Source organism: Lagopus leucura, unplaced genomic scaffold (genome assembly GCF_019238085.1).
Source record: "Lagopus leucura isolate 7727_CA_CO unplaced genomic scaffold, USGS_WTPT01 Super-Scaffold_100015, whole genome shotgun sequence".
NCBI lineage: Eukaryota > Metazoa > Chordata > Aves > Galliformes > Phasianidae > Lagopus > Lagopus leucura.
In genome coordinates this window covers 16939901-16952185 of record NW_024962269.1, presented here as the reverse complement: position 1 = coordinate 16952185, position 12285 = coordinate 16939901, and positions in this window count along the sequence as shown.

The following is a 12285-nucleotide window of genomic DNA, read 5'->3' as shown; positions in this document are numbered from 1 at the left end:
GTGGCCGGGGGGAGCAGGAGGCTCCTGTTGGTGCTCCTGCAGTGGAGCGGCACCTTCAGGGCTGAGCTCATCCATCCAACGTGTGCTTCACACCAGCTTCCCTCCTATGAGCGCACCCTGGCTGTGTTGGCTTCGTTTCTCCTTTGCTCACATGCAGAAATACCCTGAGCAGAACGTCTCCCTTGGCTGGTGCTGGCACCAGCCCTTCCTATGGCTGTCACCCTGGAGCTGCAGAGCATCCAACGACCACAGGGGTGTGAGGGGCGCCCAGCACTGCGAGGCTCACGCATGGCTTAGCTCAGATGCTGCTCGTCACCTTTAATTTGCACTGAAGGGTTGCTAAATCCAGAAATGAAGGCAGCTTGCTAATTAGTTTATTTAAAGCTGTCTTTCAGGAGTGCTGCTCGATCATCCTCCCGGGGTGGTGGAAGGATGTCATTACAGGAGCTGGAAAAGCCAAAGACGCGCTCCTTCCCTCCTGCACATCTCCCAGAGCCCGCAGAGATCAAAGGCTGTGACAGAGCACAGCGTCACCTAATGAAAGCAGGAGGGCGAGAGCAGCCCTGTGTCCCCACGGAGCTTTCATTCCAGGATGAGCACTAAATGACAGTGTGGGGTTGCTTCCTGCACCTGCCAGCAGCGCCGTGCTGCTTCAGGGAATGAAACTGCATCCTGCTGTACGTGGTTTGAAGGGGAGACTGCTGAGAGATGGCGATGGTTTGCAGGCTGCTCGTCATTGAGAAGGGTGAGAAATTTAATAGAATCATAGAATGGCCTGGGTTGAAAAGGCCCACAGTGCTCACCTGGTTCCAACCCCTGCTGTGTGCAGGTCACCAACCAGCAGACCAGGCTGCCCAGAGCCACATCCAGCCTGGCCATGAATGCCTGCAGGGATGGGGCATCCACAGCCTCCTTGGGCAACCTGTTCCAGTGTGTCACCTTATTGGGTTTCTCCTGTTTCCATCATCCTGTCCCCCCTTCCCAGACAGAATGGCTGTGGGAGCCCACCCAGCAGAGGCAGAATGGGGAGCACCAGTGTTTTTGGGAGCTCTCTACTCAGAGCACTGTACACACACAAAAAAAACATTTTAACCAAAATTTGTTCCTTTTCAAAATCACAGCATGTGATCCACATCGGCAGAAGGGGGTTCCAGCTGTGGGTTTGATGTTCCTCCTTATCCCAGGACGGGGCTGCACAGCACCTGTGGGCCGTGGACCTTCTGATGTCCCCAGGAGGTCCTCTCCCATGCTGTAGGACAGCAGCGTTGTGGCTGCACAGCGGTGCGGGGCTGGGCTGCCTCTCAGTCCCCCCACAGCTCCGATGGGTCGTGGCTGAGCTGAACCTGCAGTGAAGCTGAAATGTTCCCTTAGAAGCAGAAGCTTGTCCTTGCTTTAACTCTGGTGCCCTCCGCTGCCACACAACAGCCTCTTCAAAGGCATTTATCTGCCTTGTCAGGCTGCAAAAGCACCTGGCTGCCCAGACGTGCCCGTGCATACCTTTCTGCTAAGGGCTGTTTGCCTTGTGACAGTGCTAAAAGCGTTCATGCGGGCAGGGAGCACTTCGTGCCAGGCCTGCTGGAGTCTGGGCCTTGCACCTGCGTCCATCGCTCTGGCTTTTCTCCCCGGTGGTGCTGTGGGGGTTCAGGATGGGGCTGGGCACCTGCTGTCCCATGGGCAGGCAGAGCTGATGGCAGAAATCCAGGCCTGTTTGGGTGCTCGAGGAACCAGAGCTGTGCACGCAGTGGTTTCCTGGTGGGAAGCCAGAGAGCAGGAATAGGGGCTGCCCTCCCTGCGGTCTTACAGCTGTGGTTTGTGAACGCAGACCTGGCTGAGGAAATCCTGTGCTCCTCCTACAGCCAAACCAATTCATCGAAAGTGGGCAGGGAAAAATACCGAGCTTCTGTTGTGCTCTAAAATGGGGTCTGTTTCTCATTTAGGTCCCTGTGCTGTTCCTGTGCCAGACTTGGGTTGTCAGCCCCGTGGTGGCTCCTGTTTGCCCCAGAGGGCTCCGCTGGGGACAGTAACAGTGATAGGGATGGTGGTGGCTCCTGTGCTGCCTGCAAGGAGAGAGTGATGCTGCTGGTGCCTGGCTGTGGCTGGGGAATGCTTTGGGGTTTGGGGATATGGGCCAGGAATGGGAAATACATTTGTTCGGGTTCTGGGGCAGTGCAGGGCTCTGCCCAGGTGCAGGATCACCACAAGCAGCACCTGAGGCAATTGCTCCTATTCTGCTCCTGCCTGGGAATCACATTTGGGAGGGTGGGGGGCAGCAGGAGCCCCATGGGTCTCCCCAGGGCTGGCCATGATGTGGGCATGAAAGTGTGGGATCTGTGGCTGCCTGTCGCCTGCACCAGAACTTTCAGTACTTTGGGGACATGTAGGTGAGGCTGGAGAAACCTGGTGTAGAGGCTGCACATGGCTGAAAACATTGCTGCATCCCTGGCAGCTCATCCTGCTGGCTGAGCTGTGCTCAGGAGGGCACAGAGAGGGCTCACATGGGTGAGGGGCTGAGCCTGCTGAGGATGTGGCTGCTGGGGGGCCCTGGGCTGGGAATCACTCACCATGGAGCTGGACAGAGCAGCACAGGGATCTGACTGTGCTGTCTACACACTCTGCAAGCAAAATATCAGCTGGTCTCTAAGTGTGGAAGGTTCCTGGCAAAGCAGTCAGCTGTTGTTCCAAGAACATTTCTCCTATTGCAGCATTCGTTATTGCTGGATGCCACTGTCCCTTGCTGTCAGATCTGTGACCTCTATGCTGCAAAACCACAGCTGGCGTTGGGCCCCCAGCTGCCTCCGGCATCAGCCCCACGTTGGCTTTGCTGAGTCCCTGCTGTGATGGATGTGGCACACCTGAACCACGGCATCTCCTGGTAGCCCCCAGGTTAAAGCAGAGCAGCCTGGGGGCGATGAGGCCACCCTGGGCTGTGTTATCAGCTGCTCTGCTCACAGCTTTTGTTTTTTAATTGGGTGGAGAGTGGAGAACCCTGTGGCTCCTTTCTGTATAAACAAGAGGGATTTATGATCAGCTGCCCAGCTGATGGGACTAACGAAGTCCTCTTTCATCTGCCTTATCTTTATTGCCGAGCTCTCCATTGGGCTGAGCTGCAGCACCTGCAGCCACCCCGAGCACTGTGCTGTGTGTTGGCCAGCACAGCTTGTGGTGGGTGGCACTGTGCTGCTGCCCCACGTGTGCCCCAGGGCTTCGAGCAGCCCAGGCCGTGTACCCCAGCATGGCAGGGCCAGGCTCCATGTACCAGGCTGCGGGCAGACCCTGCTGATGGCACAACTGCTGCCAGTGGAGCTGGTACATAGGATCCCCAAACACAAATAGGAAGGGAATTTTTCACTGCTAGTGGCAACAACAGGATTGCCTTTTGTTCTGATGAAGGCTCTCAGGAGTATGGAGGGAATCCTTGTTTCTTTATCCTTTTGGATTGAGGGCACAAACCTTTCCAGGCTCTCTTTCCCTCCTCTCCCTTTCCTCCCCATGCCTCTGAGTCACAGGGACACACAGCTGTCCAGGCAGCGAGGACCAGGAGCACTGTGGTCTCTCAGCCCTGCCCCAGGTCAGGGCACCTCGGTCCCCTGTTCAGACACACTGGGATGCTCAGGGACAGGGCAGCCCCGTGCTGACACAGGCTGTGGGAGCGCAGAGCAGGTCCTGATGGCTGCACAGCGTCCTGCTCCAGGCCCTGCTGGGCATCTCGGGGACACAGAGCTGAGAGGACACACTGCTTCAGGTGGTTGGATTCTCCTTTCTTCACTCACTGGCTTTCCTTAAAGGTGTGAGTGACCCTTTGGCACCCTGCTGCCCACGGACACATCGCGGTGCTGTGTGGTTCGAGAACTGCTGCTGCTGTTCTCCAGAGCTGCTCAGGAGCTGCACTCCTCTGTCTTCAGCCTTAGGGGACACCAGGAGCACCGGGGCCATCCTGGTGGCACGGCTTGGCAAACTTCAGCCTCGGCTCCACAGCTGGCAGCCCTGGTCTGTCCTGATGTCCTGCATCCGCAGCCAGCCCAGCCCAGGGCAGGCACTGCACCGCACCCAGCTGTGTCGCCAGGCTGCCATACAGCAGCCCCTGCCCCACGGGAAGCCCAGGGCTCCACCTGAACCCAGCTGCAGGGAGGGCACCGGTCCTCCTCCCACCCGGGGCTAATGACTCGTTTGGGCTTTCCCCACGTGTCTCTTAGTTCGTTACTCTCAGCAATTAGCCCTTGGGAGCGGCTGGGGAGTTGCTTCTGTTCATTCTTTCTCATGGGAGTTTCACCGCAGAAGCTCTCTTCCGTAATTTGCTCTGATGTCTCTCCTTGCCCCAGCTGAACCTGTGTGGCAGCCGTGACCTCAGCTGCCCGCCTGTGGAGCTGAATAATGGGTCCGTCCCACTGTAATGCACACATCTGCAGATGGCCCTGCACTGCCATGGAGCTCCATCTTCTCCCTGCTGATGCAAGGGACAGTCTGCTCTCAACAGGAGCTGCTCCTCTGCTCTTTATGCAGCTGAGACATCTGGGGCCGGTCCCCAACTTGCACACAGACGTAGCTGCACGTGCTGGAGCTGTTTTCCCCGTGCTGGGAGATTAAATGATATACCAGAATTAATTTTGATGAAGAACTGATGTGTCACAATGAATACATCAGGAGGTCAGCCTTCAGAGCCCTTCCTCAGCCTGGCCATGCGTTGCCATGGGCTGCACACCCCCACGTGGTGGCAGATGTGTCTCCTTGCTGCCGTGATGGAACAGAACCCCAAGGAAGGCATGGAACAGCCGCACAGAACAGGAGATGCACAGAGCGGTGCCTGCTGTGATCCTCCCGACCCCAAGTGCAATCGGGCTGGAGACACAGAGCTGACAACACTGCATCCATTGACATGCTTCTACTTTTAACATGTTAAAGATCATGTCTGTAACCTGCCCTAATTTTAGGCCGTGGTATATCTGCACTGAATTCCTAGCATTGAAGAATGAGCACAGGTGTAAAATTAGATGCATTATTTATGGGCTGGCGGTTACCAGTTCTCCATCCTTAGCAGTGCAGTGTTCATTGGTGTTGGCACTGCTGCTGCCCGTGCTTTGTACCAATGGCTGACCACAGCTCTCCCGCCCTCGGATCACTCCACATCTTGTTATCCAGGCAGAGGGTCGTAGAGAAAGGACACCAGTCTGGTGCTCAGGGATTGGGATCAGTTCAGCACAGCTGTTCTCAGTGGCTTTGGCCAACAAGGGTCCCCCAGGCGTGCTCAGCCAGACACACAGCAAGTCTGAGGGTGGGCTGCTGCTCTCAGCTGGAGAAAAGCTCACCTGGGCTCACTGCCATGTCAGTGCTATGACATGGCAGTCATAACCCAAATTCCAGGATCAGGAATGCTAAATAAGGAACTCAGGTCAGGGTGGCCAGGCAACACGCTCCCTTCCCCAAGGTTTGGGTGCTGTGCTCCAGGATTTCAGCTTTCATTTACAACACATTTACAACACATTTACAACAAGTCTTTCCTCACCCAGGCTGGATGACAAGCAGGATGAGCAGCAGCTCGTGGCTGTGAGCAGCACTGTGTGTCCCACCAACATCAGCACAGTGCAGACCTACGGCTGGACAGCTGTGCTGGAAGTGTCCGGCCCGAGTTGCTCACACAGCTCAGACAGCACACAAGGTTTTTCTCCAGGTCTGATCTATGTAAACAGTAATTGAGTGCACAGAACTGGGCACCACTCAGTTTCTCTGTATGCATGTGCAGCTTGGGCATTCCTTATATGCCTTCCAACCTCACTGAGGGCACAGCAGCAGCTGGTGCTGACACGCTGTCCTGAAGGAGACGCGCCTGGTATCCTTGATTCCTCCCTGCCTCCTGCGGCATGGAAAAAAACATGGAAGGAGGGAGGAAACGCCTCTCGTCAGTGCAGTTCTCAGGCTGCTGGGGTGCTTTGGGTCATGGGTGTTTTTCTCTTGCAATGAAAAGACTTTGAGAAGATCCGTCCTTGAATGGCTCTCAGCTGCGCGGCGCAGGCAGCTCAGATTTCGCGGCTGCAGAGGCAAACAGGCAGGTATTTCAGGCTGCCCCTCGCTGTTGGCTGGCCTGGGAGGAGCTGTGGCAGTGGGACACGCTGACTTCTGCTGCTGCTCCAAGGGCTGAGGCCTCTAATTGGCTGAATCGGCCCCCAAATTTGTGCGCAGACCCTGGGCGGTGAGAGCCAAAACTCCTCTCCAGAACTGAATCCTATTTACAGGAAATTCAGAAGCCATCTACCTTCAGCCAGCATCCAAGAGGAGCAGTGTGTGTAGGAGGGGATGTGCTTTGCAGAATAACACAGCAGTCCCATGTGCAGGACTTGGGCAGAGCCAGCAGGAGCTGCATCCCCGCCGTCCCTGGGTGCTCCTGGTGTGCGTCACCCCAGGGTCCACATATGGCAAAGGCTCCTGCAGCCATCCCTCCCCCCGGCCCTGCTGCAGCTCTGCTCTGCTTTGCTCTGCCTTGCCTCCTCCCCCCAGGCAGCCCCACGTTTTGCTGCTGCAGGTTTAGCTGCTATCTCAGCAGAAGGCAGGACTTCAAACCTGGTTGGTTTCCCGCTGCTCAGAGCAGATGGAGAGCAGGCTGGGAACAGCAGGGATAATGAAGCTGTTCTGTGGGGCTGAGAGGTGTGTGCTGTTTCTCTGACTTCAGCAGACACTAGTGTTTAGGGTTATTGTGGGAAGCTTTGTAGTTGCTATTATTACATTGCAAATGCATGCCTGGGTGGTTGCTAACCTGAGACCTTGCTTGTTTTGCTCCCCATCAATCTAAAAATGAATCAGGGATCTCTCCTGTGCTGCCAGGACTTCCCAGGAGACACAGTGTGAGGATACTGACAGTCAAGGGTCTCCGGTTTCAGTGTTTATCCATGTGAGCTTAAACAAGGCTCCAAGCCGCCGATGGCCCAACCCAGACATCCTATACACACAGACAAGGCTCTCTTCCCCAGAGATAACTTTCCTTCTGCCACTGAGTCCATCACCAAAGCTTTGGAAACTGCGACCTGTGTCGCCTAGGAGCTCATTTCCAGTGTAGCCAGCCAGCAAAGCCAATCCCAGGAGGATGGAGAGAGATGTGCTAATAACAAACAGCTGCTGGAGACAGCTTCCTCTAGAGCAAACCTGTGTCTGTGTGCTGTTATTCCCCATAGACAGAGCTTGGTTTCCCTGAAGACCTGTCAGCAGCTCTGCCAGCATTCAGGTGGATTTGCCCGCTGTATATTCCCACAGAGCTGCATTTCTGTTTGAAGCTTTGGCCCAGGGCTCTGTGACAGCCTGATAAGCTCCGAGTTACAGGTGTTGTGTTATCAGACTGAAGATCCTGCCTCCTATTGCTGATTGCTCCTATAGCTGAAAACACCTCTTTTGTTTGCAGCATGAGGAACAGGACTAATTACTGGTCGCAGTTTTGCAAAGTGTGTGTGAAGATGAAGAGTCTGTGGTGTTCTCTTACAGCCACTTCTGCTTCTACTTCTGGCTGTGCAGCACTCGCATCCTTCAGTCTGAGCACAGTGCGTTACACAGAGATCAGTCACAGCTGGGGTGAACACTGAAATCTGGGTGCGATCTGTTGCCTTTAGTTGGAAATTCAGTTCCCTTCTAACCCCTGATAGAATGTGCTGCTTAATTAATATAATTGATTCCATGTGCTGTGGATCACAGTGTTAGCAACTTTCCAGCTTTACTGTCTGTGTGTCAGCATGGTTCTCTCATCTCAACCATCTCACTTACCTGAAGACATGCGTGCATTCTCTGAGCTGTAGAGGTGCTCAGCAAGGCTTGACCAGCCGAGATGCAATGCCTCACATCTTCACCTTTCCTGCTTATGTTTCAAAATCTTCCCCTTGCAGCTGGAACTACAGTCCCAAAAATGAAGGACATCGTCCTCCTGCACACACCTGTGCATGAGAAAAAAAAATGAGGAGCTGTTGTGTCCCAGCCTGAACTTCATGCACTTCCACCCCAAAACAGATTCCCTGCCTTTGGGTGTTATCTTTTGGGGTGTGTTTTAAGCAGTAAGGAAGAGTTACAACACCCTGTTTTGTTGGCTGGCTCAGATGGTTGGCAGCACCTCGTTTCTACACTCGCCTGTGCCCTGATGTGCAGCTCTGCAGCCATATCCTGCCTCTTCCCGTTCCCATTGCTGCCCTTCTGGGCACGCAGCCGGGCTGGTTCGGCTCACACCGTGCTGGGTGCTGTGCTCTGCGGCAGCTCCCTGCTGCACCGATGGCCCGGCGCTGCTCTGACAGAGCTGCTGGGAAGAGCTGAGAGCCGCCAAGCTGGCAGCTGAGCTTTTGTTAAATTCAGCTCCTTGGAGGCTGGCACAAATCGTGTTGTTTCCTTGTCACGGCGTTGTGCCAGGCAGGGTCAGGAGCACAGCGTGTGAGCACTGGCTGCGCGGATTCTTCCCTTCTCCTTGGAGCCCACAAGAAAAGAGTGTGAAAGGAGTGAAACGAAAGATTCAGCGCTGGATCTCTTTGGCTATTTGTTGTAGAAGATTTCCTAGTGTTCGCTGCCATTTATCCGGGGCTGTGTCTCCTTTTCCAGTTGGCTTGGGTGCTCTGGATCTGCATGGCCATGGCTGCAGGCCACTGTGGGGCTGGCAGGGGCACCAACCCAGCTTGGAGGGCTTGGATGAAGCAGCCTCTATCAGGAATGCTGTGTCCTTGGCTGTGAGCCTGGGCATGAGGCGAGGTGCAAGAAGGGCCAGCAGAACAAAGCTCCTAGCAGAAATGTGGCTCTTCGTGGGTTCAAGAGCAAAGCAGATAAAATGATATCCTCCTCCAGGTGTGTGCCTGGCATGGAGATTAATTTACCCAGATGATTCAGGCAGCAAGTGATGCAGGAAGTGGCGGGGTAATTTAATGACCCAAACAGAAACAGCGAGGAGCGCATTTCCCTCTCAGTCATGTCGGGATTTGATTTTTGTGTTCCATTAACAAACTGAGTGATAAACCATAAGCTTGGAGAAGTGTAATGTATTCCAGTGGATTTGTTTTCCTATCTTATAAAGTAGCTGAGAAGCTAAGCTTGTCGAGACCCCTTTTTGGTGACATGTTGCCATGCAGTGGTCTGCATAGAGGCTGCGCCCGGGGCAGCTGTCTGTGTGTCTGCAGGGAGATGAGATGCTCTGCATGCAGGCTGGGGACTGCGAGTAACAGCCACGTGGAAATCTGCGGCTCTGTTGTCTCTCCTGCTCATAAATTCAGTGTCGATTTGGTATTACCTACATTTATGGAGTGTGTGAGCACCAAGCTTTGTGTTGTTTGTGAATCATTTGAATATTTCTCTTTGAACTCTGGCTGAGGGTGGAGAGAATTGTGTCAGTGTTGCTTTTCCAATAGAGCACAAATGCAGACTTTGGCACTGCGAGGCTCAGAAAAGCCCCCACTGTGGTGAAGCTGTTCCTTCCTCCTCTCTCACTGTACAACTTGGCTCCAATTAGTTTGTCTTGACTGTGAGATGCTCAGGCCAACACTGCTTCTATTTCAGAGGAACCAGCCAGAGATTAATTAGATCTCAGGCCTGTTGGAAGACTAGCCAGCAAATTCCGTGTGCCATTAAATCAGCACTTATCAGACCAACACTGTTGGAATAAACATCCCCTTTGTTGTGCTGCAGTAGGCAAAGATTGTCACAGAAATGAAATGTTTGAGCAGATATGAGCACGATAGCTTCTGAGCTCCATCAGCTGCTTGCTTCGATCAGATTTTAGCCGTGGTTGCTGAAATGGCACTAAGTGTGCAGCAGTGCGTGCTGCCCTGCCGCGCTCTGCAGCGCTCTGCCAATCCCACCCGTGGCAGCACGGAGTGTGGACAAGGGCTGCAGGGGACACAGCATTGCTGATGCGTGAGCACCTCATGGACGTCCACCACGCTGTATGCCAGTGCACGGGGAGGCACACAGTCAGCATCAGTCATCGTTCCGAAGAAACCTGCGGTTTGAAGTCATAAAGAATGAAAGAAGTGAAGTGGAATTGGCAAGACGGTGGAACAAATGCTCAGCAGGAACTGCAAATTTACATTCGGACTCTGTCAGCAGAGAAGTGACCTTGTCTCAGCACCCTTTGGATGTGCCTCAACAAAGCTAATGCAGGGCATAGCAGATTGGCTTGCATTGGCTCAGCTCACAACAGAGAATGGGGAGAAAGTGTGTCCAGAGCAGTGGGGAGTGAGGTGCCAGAAGCCAAGAACCAGCAACAGTTCCGGTGAGAGTGCACTGCAGGATGAGCAAGGATGTACTGAACCAATGGGCAGAGAGGTGGGCTGTGGAGAGGGGTGATGTACAGGGAACTGCATGCCAATGACGTCAGCAGCAACAGCTTTAATTAATCTGGGGAGCAAGTGAGAAGAAGACTGTAGTAGGTATGACCAGAACCAAGGACCAGTTCTGGCACTGTGGTCAGGGGAAGGGCTGGAACACGGACAGCTGCAGTGCAGGGGCTGTGCTCAGAGCAAGGCAAGCAGAGCTGCACCACGTACAGCTGAGATGGGGAGATGTGCTGGGTGCCCTCCTGAAACGTTACGACTTGGATGCCAGTCAAACGTACAACTCAGTGCCTTGTAATTTAACATGAAACATCTTGTTCTTGTGCTGACACATGCAGCACCAGGGCTTAAGGATGGCGTTTGGATTGGGAACTTCCTGCTTTGATGGGAAGTGGAAAAAAAAAAACCAACCCCAAAATCCAACCAGGTAGGCTGTGCTGCTTCTCTGGCTCATCGCTTTACCCTGCTCAGAACCAGCTGCTGAGAGCCGTGGTGTGACTGCAACAGGCTTCACCCGTGGCTGATTGCAGCAGGGGAAGGCAGCTGACATGGAGGAAGCTGAAGGAGCAGAGAGCCAGCTGTGTGCTGCAAATGCATACATGTGATTATCAGCAGATGGGGAATTGCTTTGGCTGTGGTTAGGCATTTGGAAATGCTGTGTGTGGTGTCTCAGCAATGAAATGGTATAATGAATTACTTCTAAAATGCTGCTTTCCCTGTACAGAAGGAGCTTCTGTTGAACAACGTAAACACAGCAGAAGGTGGAGAAAGCTGCTGCTGTTAGCTGGGTCCTCACACTCAGACAATTATTTGGAAAGTTGAACTTTTTGGTAATGAAACCTTCTTTCTAATGAAACAACCATTTCTTTTTGCAGTAATACAGCAATGGTTCTGGTCTGAAGAACTCCAACCAGGCCATCTGCCATAGGTTAAACTGATGCTGAGGCTTAGCTTTGCGCTTGGATTTGTCAGTGGACACTGCTTGCTCACGTTTGCTCCAATCCCCACAGAAACACCCCTGTGTTTGATGCCACAAAGGTTATTTCTTGAGGGAAGAGAACCCTAAAAGCATTCTGAGCGTGAGTTCTTTTCTCCCAAGAGTTTAAACCTGGATCTGATCCCTTTCAGATGAGGTTGGGGTGATTTGACTGGGGAAGGTTTTCACCCAGCAGCCCTTCCAGCACTGCAGATGTGCACGATGTGACTGTGTGGGGCTTTGGGCAGTGGGAATTCAGCCCAACCTCTCTGATCCTCTCTAGCACACATTTAGGACACCGGGATCTCTCTGAACAGCCGGCCTAGAAAAGAACCAAAGTGTTTGGACGCGTGGCTCACCTGAATTGATTAAAGAGTGCTGACATTCACCTTGCGCTCTGCTTATTTAGAGAGGTGTACATTTGATTGAATACTTCCAACCCTGCTGTCGTAAGCAAGGTTTTAGAGTTTACAGAAGCCAGGAGCTGTAATTAAATGGTCTCAGCGCTGCGTGTGAGCTCAGAGCTCCGCAGAGCTGTGTGATGGGCTGTGAGCACAGGCTCACAGTAAAAGGGCTCAGGGCTGGTGACACAAGTGGCAAACTGCCGCCTCAGACATTCCTTATGCAAAAGGAGGAAACTAATTACATTGTTTTAAGCGCCATCCCGACGCAGCTCGTGCATACACGACTCTGATGAAGGACGCAGGATGTCTGCAAGGACAGCAGCGAGTTTGCACCTTCCTCTTCTGGCAAGTCTGCTCCGTGCCAGCAGCAGCGCAGCACCGCGTCCTTCTACCCGCTTTCCCAGGCGGGCGGGCAGGCGGCACGGGGCAGGCAGACCTCGGGGCTGTGCCTGCTTCCCGAGCACAGCCAGGCCCGAACTCTCAGCCTCACGCACCGGCCCGCCCTGTGCCGCCCCTGCGGAGCTCCGTGCTGCTGCAGCGGCCGCCAACGGGCACCGATGGCCGGGCACCGATGGCCGGGCACCGATGGCCGGGCACCGATGGCCGGGCACCGATGGCCGGGCACCGA